Source organism: Cyprinodon tularosa, unplaced genomic scaffold, assembly GCF_016077235.1.
Source record: "Cyprinodon tularosa strain WSP-4 unplaced genomic scaffold, ASM1607723v1 ctg279, whole genome shotgun sequence".
NCBI lineage: Eukaryota > Metazoa > Chordata > Actinopteri > Cyprinodontiformes > Cyprinodontidae > Cyprinodon > Cyprinodon tularosa.
Genome location: NW_024038984.1, coordinates 577,988 through 591,099, shown reverse-complemented (window position 1 = coordinate 591,099; position 13,112 = coordinate 577,988). Strand labels below are relative to the sequence as shown.

At 39.2% G+C, this 13,112-nt stretch overlaps 1 protein-coding gene across 14 annotated transcripts in view; it reads left to right on the top strand.

The window, feature by feature from the left end:
- adgrl3.1 (adhesion G protein-coupled receptor L3.1) overlaps positions 1-13,112 on the top strand; it is a 225,729-nt gene that overhangs the window by 28,988 nt on the left and 183,629 nt on the right. For all 14 annotated transcript variants that reach the window (XM_038290305.1, XM_038290304.1, XM_038290309.1 and 11 more), the window contains exon 2: positions 3,737-3,817. The gene's annotated coding sequence lies outside the window, so the exon portion shown is untranslated. The remainder of the gene's footprint in view (positions 1-3,736; positions 3,818-13,112) is intronic.

Here is a 13,112-nt window from a genome sequence, read left to right as displayed (position 1 = left end):
TGGTGTACCAGAGGACATGAGCACCAATCTGTGCACAAACCAAATTCTGAGAAGGGCCGCAATGAGCTTGACTCTTGATGTTTTGGCTGAAAGGTCTATCTTTGGAATAGTTTGGTAGCAGGTGTTGAAAATGACTGAAAAAGAAGTTGTTTCCAAGCAGGACAGTGAAGGTACAAAGAGAAATGCTTTAAAGTGCCACATATATTTTTATTGGGGTTGTGTGGAATGGATCTACACATCGCTGCATATAATATCAAAGTGAGAGTAGCACAAGTGTCATTGAATCTATTGCAAATACATTTTTGAAAAGTGTGACCTTAATACAGTTTTGTTGAGATTAACAACAGAATAGCGTCACATACCTTATAATTGTAGTGGCAGCCTAGTGGTTAGGGCATAGAACTTGGAATTTAGAGGTTCTGAGTTCAAGCCCCACTCTCACAGAAGGGTCCATGAGCAAAAGACCCTTAACCCCACACTGCTCCTGAGTGCTGCACAGTGGCAGCCCACTGCTCTCCAAGGGGATGGGTTAAATGCAGAGAGTTCTGTACTTGTGACAGTGTAACAAGTGACAATAAAAAGCTGGAAAAAGAAAAAAAAATACAGTCTAGGGATGATGACAAATCAGGCATAACAAGTGTTTTCCATTTAGTCATATTTTAATTTTCACCATTTTTGCATGCAAATAAACACCATCCAAAACAGTCGTCTACTACGTACCTGCCATGGTTTCCCCATACAAGATGGGTTAGCTTTTCTTGTATGGGGAAGTTTATCTCTGCAACAGAGCCTGGGGGGTTATCAAAATGTTGCCATATCGTCTTTTATTTCCTTTGAAAATGTGTACTGGTCTGATCAATCAAAATGTTTAAATTTTAGTAATTCATCTGGTGGAAAACATGAAATAAACAGGTGGCATTTAAAAAAAAGGCAACACATGTTATATATGCTGAATATTGTGGATTCCTTGTTCACAAGATACTTCTATATAACAGTTCATTAGAAAGGAGAAAACGTAATATGCTGTTTTAAGATGGTAGAGAGATAGTGGCATTCCAAAGGGTTTTAAACTTTGTTTGCTCCAAGTTCCTTAGATACATCATACTGTTAGCTGCAAGTACTGTAGAAGAGGAAATACACCTATGTAAAGCCAAAATACAAGCAACTAGTACTTTTGAAATTACCTGTTTAAAAAACATACATAGAGAAGAGTTACACACCAAGTAGCCTTATGAGAAAATGTGAAAAAATGTTATAGACTGAATCTTTTTTGTTCTACACAGTTTGTCAGATGACTACTACTCTTAATTTCAGTCACAGGACACTGATAAGCATGATGGCTCAAGCATCATGCTGAGGGGATTTGACACTTATTACTTATTATTAGGTCTATTTATTATACACAATATCAGGGATTTTAAATCAGTTTGAATAAATCATAGCAAGTCAATTGGTTTTCTTTGAAATAAGAAAAGTCATTGATACAGATGTTCCACTGTATTGATCCTCCAATCAGCTATGACAAGCTTACCGGATCCTGCACATTGGAAGGCATTGCAAGATGCGGTCCGCACCATGCTGTACTATGACAATGAATTGTTTAGGCTGATGTGTGACATTAGCTTTACATCACACTTTGCATGATGAAAGAGCGTAAGCTTTCTGATATTTGCCATATCCATGACTATTAGTTGTCCTGTGGAAATATTCTTCTATGTGAGCTGTGCACCTCTGCAGCTACAACTGGATTATTTTGGAATGACCAGGATAAAAGTGAACTAAATGAATATTCCCATCACAAGGGCTGAAATAAATCATCAGAGCTATCATCGTACATTAATCATTAAAGTTAAGCATCAACTAATTTAGCAATCACTTTATCATTAACTGGAGTGTAAAGATTCTTAACACATTCTGATAGGTGAAGGGAAACCCACTAATAGCAGTAATTATGCCAAAATTGTAAAAGCATTAAAAAATTTAGCATCCAAGATAAAAAAAATGTTTTGTCCATCAATATACTGTATCCAGAACTCCTACAGTGTCACAGTTTAAGCTTGACCTGGTTTAAATATATTTAAACAATCTCTAAGGAATCTTTTGGCATCCATTTATTAATCGATTAATTAAAAAAAGAAAAATTATTGTCTGATTAGTGTTATTATTATAGCAAAACAATCATTAGCTTTTATTGCAGCAATCGGCAGTAGAATGAGCAGTTATTGTCTATTTTGGTTTGATGAAACTGAAAATTAATATTTTAGAGAGTAACAGATTTTTGTTGCTTTACAAGTACCAATTAAGAGCAAAACATATACTTTTAAAAATATGTATATTTCTACAGATTCTTTCAGCACCTGTGACTCTTGCTTTGCAGCTTCTCCAGAGTTAGTTCCTTTTTCTCTGTTAAATGCCTTAAAAAAACTGATGCATTCAAAGAGCAGCTTTTTTTTAAACAAAGAAACTGAATAAATGGATTCTACGTATTTACGATTGGTCGCCCTGGATTATATTTAGGCGCATCAGACCTTTAAGATTCTTTGTAAAAAAGTCTACAGACATGCATCATTTTCCATCCACTTCATTAACATGCACCACTGTCACGAGGCATCAATAAGATGCTTTGACATTTCTTTTTACAAAACAAAGGGATGAAATATTGCAAAAAGCATAAATGGTTTTGCAAGGTTGTGCACTATGTATGGTAAAAAGAAACCCAATGATATGGAAACAGTGGAATTTCATTATTCTTTCCTTTAAACCAGGGCCGTGTCGCGTAAGCAGCAGTCTGAGCAGAGATGCCCAGACATCCTGATCCACACACACCTACTCCAGCTGCTCTGGGGGGACCCCAAGGCAACACCAGGCCAGCTCAGAGATATAGTCCCTTCTCCTCCCAATAGGACATGCCTGGAACACCTCCTGAGGGAGGCGACCAAGAGGCATCCGAGACAGATGCCCAAGCCTCCTCAGCGATGCCCAAGCCTCCTCAGCTAGCTTCTTTTGACGTGGAGGAGCAACGACTCTACCTTGAGCTCCTCACCCGATCTTGAAGGGTGCGCCCAGCCACCCTGCGAAGGAATCTCATTTCGGCCGCCAAGCATTCGCGACCTTGTCCTTTTGGTCATTACCCAGATCTCATGACCGTAGGTGAGGGTGGGAAAGTAGATTGATCAGAAACTCGAGAGCTTTAAAAAAAAAAAAAAGTGGAATTTTATAGACAAAAATATCAGATATATTCTAGATATAAAACAGTCTTTCTGCATCCCCAAAACTGAGCTACCAATTTCCCCTCATCCCTGGCATTTGACAGAGAAATGCTAACCGTATCAACAAGCTATCATTGCACAAAAAAGCTTCCCTCACTACCCTGCCAGCGAGAACAGAGATGGACCATTACAGTCTTTGATATCCTAACACTTAAGAGGTCATTATGAGGCGTATTGCACGTGTACACACACAAGCGTGCTCGCATAAACACCAAACAGGCGCCCCCACAAGCAGCAGCGGCTTTGTGAACCGTCTGGTTCTCATGTTTGAGTGGGTTATGGCTATTCACACAATCTGGATGGGGCCATTATTCACATGGCACCCCACGTTCACTACATATTATAGCTATCTGTCTCTATTGTGAAAAATGACAGGGCCTTCAGTTCAGTGAGCTTGAATACCCCCCCCCCTCTTCCATCCCACAGCCCTCTTACTTTCTCCCTTCTCTCCTCGCTCTTGTCTCCAGGTCGAGGACATCCTGCTGCCAATGAGATGTGATTCTCTGCCTTTTCATTTCGCTCCAACAAAAGAAAATACACACTAACCGGTAAGAATTTGCATTCCCATAACTGTGTGGGGAAAGAAATACATCTTATCTGGTTGTATAATAATTTTAAACATATTTACCAAGGTACACTGGTCAGGTCAAAATGCATTCCTATTTGCAACAGCCATATTTAGGCCTAAAGGGAAAGCCAAGCAAATGCACACACACAGCTGGTGTGGTGGGTTTTTTTGTGTGCATACTCTACAGTCTGCGTTATGCTTTTTTAGAACCCAAATGTGGCTTTCCCTAGGGACCTCAGGGTTCCATCTGTGCCAGGAAGTGCTCTAATGGGCCCCAACAAATGTGTCCTCTGAAAGTTCTAATCCAATGTGATTCGGCAAATCTTCAAATATAGGAAATAAGGCACGTGGTTTTCCATGAAGGGAACAAAGGCGGAAAAGAGCAAAGAAGCCACATTGGAATGACAGGAGCTAACAGAGTTCTAATTGCAATCAGCCTGCTGCTCATTGAAAGCATCAGCAGGAGTTTAACCACAAAGGCAGACCTTCATCTGCCCATGAAGCCATTCACCACAACTTATTTACAGTGTATTTACAAGCTGAGCAAGACCTGTAAAATGTCGAATTTACGAGCTTCCGTTTAATTAGGAATACTGTCTCCCAGAGTTGGCTGATGAATTGCACATTCAGTTTATTGGCAATGGTGGGGGGCACAGTTGTTTGATATTGACACACTTGCCAGAGAGCTGCAGTTGACGTACTTTTTACACCGAGAGGAGAAATATATTGCATCTTTGCCGTATAAAAACCCAGAGGTCATGTTTTCATGCAAGATCCTATTCTGTATTGATTGAACTGGCAGAGATAATGTAAAAGCGCGGCGCTTACCCTTTCTCCTGCTGTGTGGTTTTGCATTTTTCTTCACTAGAAGTTTTATTTTGTTTGTTGAATTATCAAACATGTTCCGCCACCACCAAATTGAATGAATGTTATGAACATGGTACCCAAGAGATAGGCGTTTCCTTTTTTAATTTTAGTTTTTATCTGTTGTGGTGGAAATTGTAATGCATACCTTCTGATATGATACCTGGTAGGCCTACCATGAAAAATACTTCTACATCTCAAATGGTATTTCTTTGCAGCTATCAGAAATCAAATAATGTACAATGACAAATAGATTTACTAAAAATTGTGTTTTTCTTGATTAGCCTCATCTAAATGTTTCAGAAAATCAAATTCATTTTAATATTAGACAAAGAGACAAGTAAAAATGTTTTTTTTTTTGGATAATTTAAAAACATCAATTTTATTTTAGCTGGTGTTTGAGCATGAATGGTTTGTTTTAGGTCATTCCACACCATTATTAAGAGATGTAGGTCCAGACTGTGAATGCAATTTCGGTCTCTTTTTTTTGCATTTTTTTTCCCCCATTAATTCAAAAACAGATCTTTTTGGGTGTGTTTTGTATATTCTACCGCTGCGTAAGCTAAGTGTTAACATTAGATTCTGATTTTGTCAGGTTGATGGAGGCTTTGAGGACCCAAATGCAGTGATGGGTAGGCAGAGAGAGTTTGCTGATTTAATTAGGACTCACAGGCAACTGAGGCAAAAATCTAGGAACATACAAAAAAAAAAAAACTGAAAACCAAAATAAATCCAATAGGCTTTAGGGAAAATACAGGTGGAAGCAAGAGACAAGGAAGGAACTAAACAACAACAGGAAACCAGCACTGAGTGGAGGCTCTGCTGCTCTTTAAAGACCAGCACTCTGATGAGACTGATGAGCTACACCTGGGTAGATTATCCAGGTGCTCCACAAAGATCCTTTCTGGATGAGATGCATAACTCGTCAGCTTTATGGACATGGGTTTTCTGTAAGGAACAGAATTCATAGTTTCATCACACCACTGCTACGATATGATCTTTTTCTAAACTACTGCTGTCACCATATATATATTAGGGATGGGACGATTTATGAAAACCGTCCGAACCGTTCGGTTCGACTGTCTCGGTTCGGTTCGCGTGTGTTTCGTTCCGTTCATGCGCTGCTCCTTTTTCTCATAGGCGAAGCGTTTACACTCCAGAGAGAAGGTGGCGGTACTGCGACCAAAGCCAACTACCAGTAGTAAACAAGAAGAAGAAGAAGCGAAGCAGCTTAGCCGGGTGTAGCAGGGGAAAAAATCAGTTGTTGTGGAGAATTGTGTCGGAATGGCGAGTGGGAAAGAACAGGAGTTGGAAGACGCGCCAGCAGCACTTTATAGGTCTGCTGTATGGGACCGCTTTGCATTTAGAGTGACCTACGATGACGGCGGAAAGAAAGTTGTGGATAAAAGTGCAACAGTGTGCAAGCATTGTTTATGCTTACAGAAACATGACCAACATGTCATGCTAACCCCGAAATCCCTCATACTCCGTCAGCAACCCCCCGCTCCGCCCCGCTGCGCTCCAGACCGCCTGCACAAAGCAAAGCCTACAGCCCCCACTGTGGCTCCCGTCCGCTCCCCTCTGAGTCCCTTGGAGATGGTAGAGAGCATGCGTGAGATGATTAAATTCAAAGCAGCAAAACATACGGAAATGATTCAGGGTTTCCGCGGATCATTTAAAATAATTACAATCCATTATTTTTTGGAGGATTTTTTCATTAATTTCATAAATTTTTATGGGATTTCGGTTTAACAATCAACATGTATCGAACTGAACCGAAAACCGTGACCAGAAACCGTGAATCGAACCGAACCGTGGATTTTGTGAACCGTTCCACCCCTATTATATATATATATATATATATATATATATATATATATATATATATATATATATATATATATATATAATAATAATAATATATATATATATATATATTAGGGCTGTCAGTTTTAAAGCGTTATTAACGCGTTAACTGCGTTAGACTATAACGCCGACATTTTTTTTAACGCACGTTAATTGCGCATCAAAACAAATGCACAGTGCGCTTTTGTTCTTTATTTTTCCGCAGCGCTCGCTGTACTGTTTGTTTTACCCTCGGCGCTTTCCGTAGCTTCAGGAACGCTAAGTTTTGGGAGAGACCGCAGCATAACAGACCCTTGCTTTGAATGAGCAAAAATGGCCAGCAGACAAGGTATCCTGAATGATAAGTTTCATTTTAAAGCTACAGTGTGTAATTTTCAGCGACATCTAGCGGTCAGACTGCAGACCGCAGCAACATGAACATCTCCCCCCCACCGCTTCTCCCCCCCAACAGTACGGCGAGCGTTACGGGACAAAATTTCTTCCACGACGTCCGCATCACCTACCCTCTCAAGTGATGAGGTTTGTTTACATAGATAATTTTACAGATAGTATTTCATTAGTCTGAGTAGGGTATAGATTTCATGTAGACTTAAGATAATAAATATACCCGTTATTTTTTCTACATCGTTGTGACGTTTTGGTGAGCTGCTTTGCATGGTGATATAAACAGACTACTAATTGTAGTCATTAGTTTAACAGCGAGATTGTGTTCGCTGGAAGAATATATATTCCCCGTTTACAGAGTCCAAGTCATTTTGGTGGCACGGGGGTTACAACGCGAGGAAGAGGGAGAGGACGAGGGCGAAGGCAGGGAGGCCGTGCAGCTAGGGCCAGGCGAGAGAGGGGTGCCAGCGGGGTGAGAGCAGAGGAGGAAACGCTTGAAGATCTCCAAAGGAGCCGGAGAGAAGTAACCGAGGTATATATCCAGAAAATTATTTTACAGAAAATTACTGAATCATTACCTATGAAACGTCAGGGACGTTGCTGAATAAGTATACTGGAGAGGAACAGCATCATCACGCCGCAGCATGTTATTGTTTTAGACAGGTCTTAGCATCCTGTACTCCAAAAACTGCAGTGATATTAGACAATTGTGTGTGCAGGATTAATTACCTGTCCAAGAGAAAACTGGCAACTTGAGCGTCACTTTGAAAACCTTTTTCCTCCATCAGTGACTTCCATCGTGTAAATGCCGTGCCAATGTTGATCCGTGTTTTTTGTCGTTTCTTGTCACGCTTGCGTTTATTCTCGTCGTGTTTCCGCTTCTTAGATGACGGGGGTTCGGTGTCCGCCGCTTTTCGTTGTGATACAGAGTAGGCATGATCCTCCATTCGTCTGATGTTTGGCCACACAGTGCCAAACAGTTTGCAAAGTCACTCACGCCTGCCGCCTTTGTTCACCTTTCTTGTTACTGATGCGCAGTATACCTGCTTCTTCTTCTTCTTTGGTTTCAGGCAGACTAAACGCTTCTCAGGCATAATACTGCCATCTACTGTTCAGTACCGTCTCAGTTCATCTCTCTCAACTTGCCGTAGTTATTTTTGAGCGTCATGGGAGATCTCGCAATCGCTAGTTTGTTGCCTCTGCGCTTGCCGTAGCGCAAAGATGTCAGCCTCCATGGCTGCGAGACCCGCTCCTATGTAATTATAAATAACGAATTCTAAGGCAGCGCAAATATTATGGTTAAAAGGCTGAGCTCATAGGTGATGATAAATAACATAGTTATGTATAATATATTAAATTTCTGACTTTATATGCCTGTAATTATTACACACTGTAGCTTTAAAGTTATCCCAGAAGGCTGTCTTGACAAAACCTGAGTCCTATGTCTATGTTGTCCAGAAGAAACGAGCGTCTCACTGGCTTAGTGCCAACAAGACAAAGAAGGTAGTAGGCAGCACACTGCTGAAAAAGGTTCACCTATTCATGCTGTAGGTAAAGCCTCTGATCTAAAATTACTTTGCAACTCTCTTCAAACTGATATATAAGATATGTTCTTTCTCATCGCATCTATTTTAGTTAAGGGTATAATGATTTGCTTTGTAAGGTCAGGTTAGCTTCCTTCATGTCAGAAATGTTCAGCTTGTTTATACATGTACAGTAGTAGCCATTTAAACTTTCCCAACTTTCCTTGATGGGCCCTTGGCTGGTCCCCTACAGATCCTTTTTAATCATCAGTCTTTGTACTAAAATGTTCTGTCTGTCACGATTGGTGGACATTAAGATCTAAAGAGAAGCTTCATCTCCTGGTCAGACCGTTTAATTCAGTGAGAGGGTGGAGTCAGAGTAAAAACAATGCATGCCCAGGAGAACGCCAGTGGAATTTGGAGGGGAGCTGCAGGGAAGTGGGCTGCCATTCAGCTGGTGTTTTACTGGGAAGGGCCATTTTGAATGGCTAATACTGTAGATATTTCTTATATTTTAATGAGTTTGATTAGCTAAAATATTCAAATGTATCTAAACAAATAGAAAAAATATATATTTGGGTGCTGACATATTATTTTTTTATCATTACTTTTTCAACAAGGGATGGGAATACTTTTGCAAGTCACTGTACGTGACTTCATTTGTCCATTTACATGCACGTCCTGTCCAGGATTTCTCACCCAGTCCGCCATCCTTCCTCTGCTCTCATATGACTCGGAATGCTTGCTTTGAAAGCTAACTTTGTGATATCAAGGCGGCATTTTATCTTTATTTCACTGAAACAATGAGCTAAAAGAATGAACAGCAGGAAATGGGATATGTCATTCTTTGCGTATATCCCTGGGAGAAACAGGTGTTTCCTGCTCCGCATGCACAAACACACAACCTTCATTTACTTCATTACCAATGAGAGTCCAGACTGAAATACAATATGTGCCATCCGGACGATAAGTAAGTCCATAAAGCAGTATCACACAAGTAGATAAGAAACTAAACACTTAGAAAACTCACAACGTTTCAAGTTCTTCACCTGTTATGGCCACAAGTTTCAAAATATTTTGATGAGATACTATGGACTAAGCTCATAGGTAATGATCATTAAAAGGTTTTGATCTAAATATCCCATTTTGAGGAAAGATCCTAATCGGGTCATGGCTAAATTTATTCAGTTTCTCATAAATCAACCTGTGAAGCCATGGACTACCATTAATACCCCATTCTTGGTGCAGCCCCTGATGAGTGTAGGCTTATTGTTGTAAAACATGACCTTTGCCTTGAGTTGAGAGGCCTTTGTTCTTAGACAATGGAGCCCATATTGTAAACACTGCCAGTCAATGCCATCCGCACAGCTGCCACAGAATGGCTGCAGATTGTCCAGGGTCCAAGTTGAAGGCTTTGAGGCAGCCACTTGTGGCATGTGTGTTTTCTGTGCTGGCGTATTTTTCTCTGTGTTGTTTGTGCCTGTAAGACTGAGGCCTGTTTCTGAGAGTTGACAGATGGACCTGTGCAATTAGACTCAGCCTGGCTGTGTGCAGAAATGCACACAAACAGACGTGTGCAAACCACACGAACCCTGAGCCGGACAGGATGCAGATTTCCCTGAAACTCAAGATCCGACACAGAGCGTGATGGAGACAGTGATCTGAGACATTGATCTGTGTGTCTCTTTATGTATATAGCTATTGGAGGAAAATGATGAATCAGTTTTTAGAACAATATGTGCTTAGCTAAAAAAATGAGACAATTTTCTGTGCAGATTTAATGGAATAAAATTTTGTCTATTCATTTCTGTAAGAGTAATATTAGCTAAATTTTGATTTAATTACATTAACAAATATGACATTTAACAGAAAAAGAGTTTTCTTTCAGACATAAATGTAGTCTTCTTCATCCATCAGATCATACTCTGGTACAATATGTTGTAAATGCTGATTGATAACATTTATAAAAATAAGATACATGAAAATTGACTATTTAAACACAACCCTCCTGCCTGTGGAACATATGGTTCTATTTAATCATCTTTTTTTATGGTACAATATCAACCACACTCTGCATTGCCTTGTAAAATTATTCTTACTTTTCTTGCCTTCATATATATATAACTTTCAGCAATATTCAAATCTGCCGTTCCTTTGGCAATAAAAGTTAAGATCAGTCAGATTGGCTTCATGTGGATCTGGATTCCACTGTTTTCATCTTTCTAATAACACTGATCAACTTCCCCGTGTCTAATAAAGTAATCCACCCCAGTGCATTATGCTGCCATCATTATGTAGAGTAAGTTGTAGCTGATTAGTTTTTTCTTGTGTGTACGCAAAGCGTTTTCTTCAACATGTCCTGTACAAGACTTTTGTGACGTAGCTTTTTTGCCACTTTTTTGCAACTCCAACAAAAGCTGTTTAAGGTATGAGAGTAAATTACAAATGGACCCAAGTTTGACCACATTCTCTGTTCCTGGTGGTAAAATACATCCAAAAGCACGATGGTTTCACCATTCTTCTAAATGGTGTAGGTGGAATCCATCTACTTATTAATGCAGGTTACTTGTGCAGGTAAGAGTAAAAATAAATTGAGGGAATTATGAATTTTAGATATGCATTTGTGAAAAAAATGAAAAAAATAAAAAGTTCCTACTTTGTCTTGATCTATCATATATAATCCCGCTTAAAAAAAAAAAAAAGAGTTGATATTTCTATACTAATATGCAAACAAATGCAACCAAAGAAGACAACAATTCTGAATTGAGCTGTAATTGGGATGTTTTGACCTTTGGTAACAGATCAGCCCAGAGGTGATGAGATTTGAGTGGAAAGGTCATGTTTTAAGATCTTTGTTGTATTGCAGCTGTGAAAATCTTGGTGGTTAAATCCTACAAGTACCAAGAGAACCGATGCCTCTGAGCAGTTAACCTTTAACTTTTCCAGTGGTGGGGCTCTGTGCCCAGCTGTGCGACTCAGTGCAACTGTACTGCACGGTTCCCAGGTGTGACAGTGGGAATGTGTAAATCTATTCTGTCTTTCTCTTTTTAGCTGCTTTCCCTTATTCATTCATGCAAAACTGAATTTGCTTTGTCACTTCTTGGTTAAATGAAGCTTATGCTTTGATATGTTTCATTCTCAAATATAATTCCAGGAATAAATGTCAAGAGCTTCCCAGCAGAACAATACTCTTTGTCCCACTTTTGCCATGATTTGGTTTTTGTCTTGTTGACTGATCTGCAGATGTGTGTCGATCCCCCATGTACTCTTTCTTTCCTCCTAAGATTGGTACAGAGCAGCAGGGGAGCATGCACACACTCAGACGCACACCAAATCCACACACATACAGCCGGATTTGAATTTCTTTATAAACACGTACGCTACACACTTACAAATACAATGCATTGGCACCTAAGTGCATTGGCACAACCTCCAGGATGCGCACACATGCATCCACGCATCAACTGGGAATAGCCTACAGAGATTCTCTTTGTCAACAAGTTGGAAAAAGCAGCTATTCAGGGCCACACCATATTCCACATAGGATTAGCCGCCTTATTTGTGTGAACTGCCTTTATTAAAGAAAACAAGTCCTAGCAGTCAGTCTTACTTTTTATTATGTGCATTTTCCTATTTGTGGTGTTTTATTTGTGAAATGGTGCTAATTGTGCAAAGTATTTTGTGAATGTAGATTTTTTAAGAGCTCAGAGCAACGATGTGCAGATGCTCTCACAGATGTTTTCCCTCTATGTAGCTGTTTACCAGTTCAATTATCGTTATTGTACACAATAGAGATTTGTTAATATATTAAAGAGCTCTCGACATAAATTCCATAGAAAAGTAGGAGCTAGTCTAACTGGAAGAGTCAGGTTTGTATGTACATCTTGGTCAGAGTTGGCAGATGTTTTGTAAATAGGGAAAACATACTGTTCGTTGCAAAATGATTAATTATAAGAGGCTTAAATACAGATTTTTTTATTTAAATGATTTACAAACAGCTAACGGTTGTGTTTTTCTTTAATGTACCTTATGAAAATATTCACATTCCTTGAGATTCAATATATCAATATATATTGATATATCAATATATATTCAATATATATATATTGTGCTTAGACTCAATTTACATCTTATTATAAGATAAAATGGAGCATAAATCATAAAAATAAATTATATGACACTCACCAGAAATGCTGATTATTTATAAACAAAATCCATCCTTCTGATTTTGCAGACCGTCTTAGTATAGTCTTCGTATCACCATTTAATATCAGTCAAAACTTTTGATAAAAGCAAGTCTAAAATGCAGATTGTTAATTGCTTAATTTGGCTGTAAACTTTTTGCTCTAACTGGCCAATCAGAGGACAGAAAAATTTTGCAGTTATGCTGGGCCCTCTAGCTGGCCATGTTTGGGGTAAATTTGAAGTCTGATTGGTTGAAGAACACGTTCGTATTCCCTGGGCAGATTTGATTGACATAGCAACACAAAGATGTGGAAATCTGATTGGCAAAAAAATATAGCAACCACATAATGGTAATGGAAGCAACGTGGACACAAGAAATACTACAAAATTAAGAGAATGGATTGTTTGGAATAAATTAATACAATTGGAAAGAAAAAAATTACAGCTAAGGTT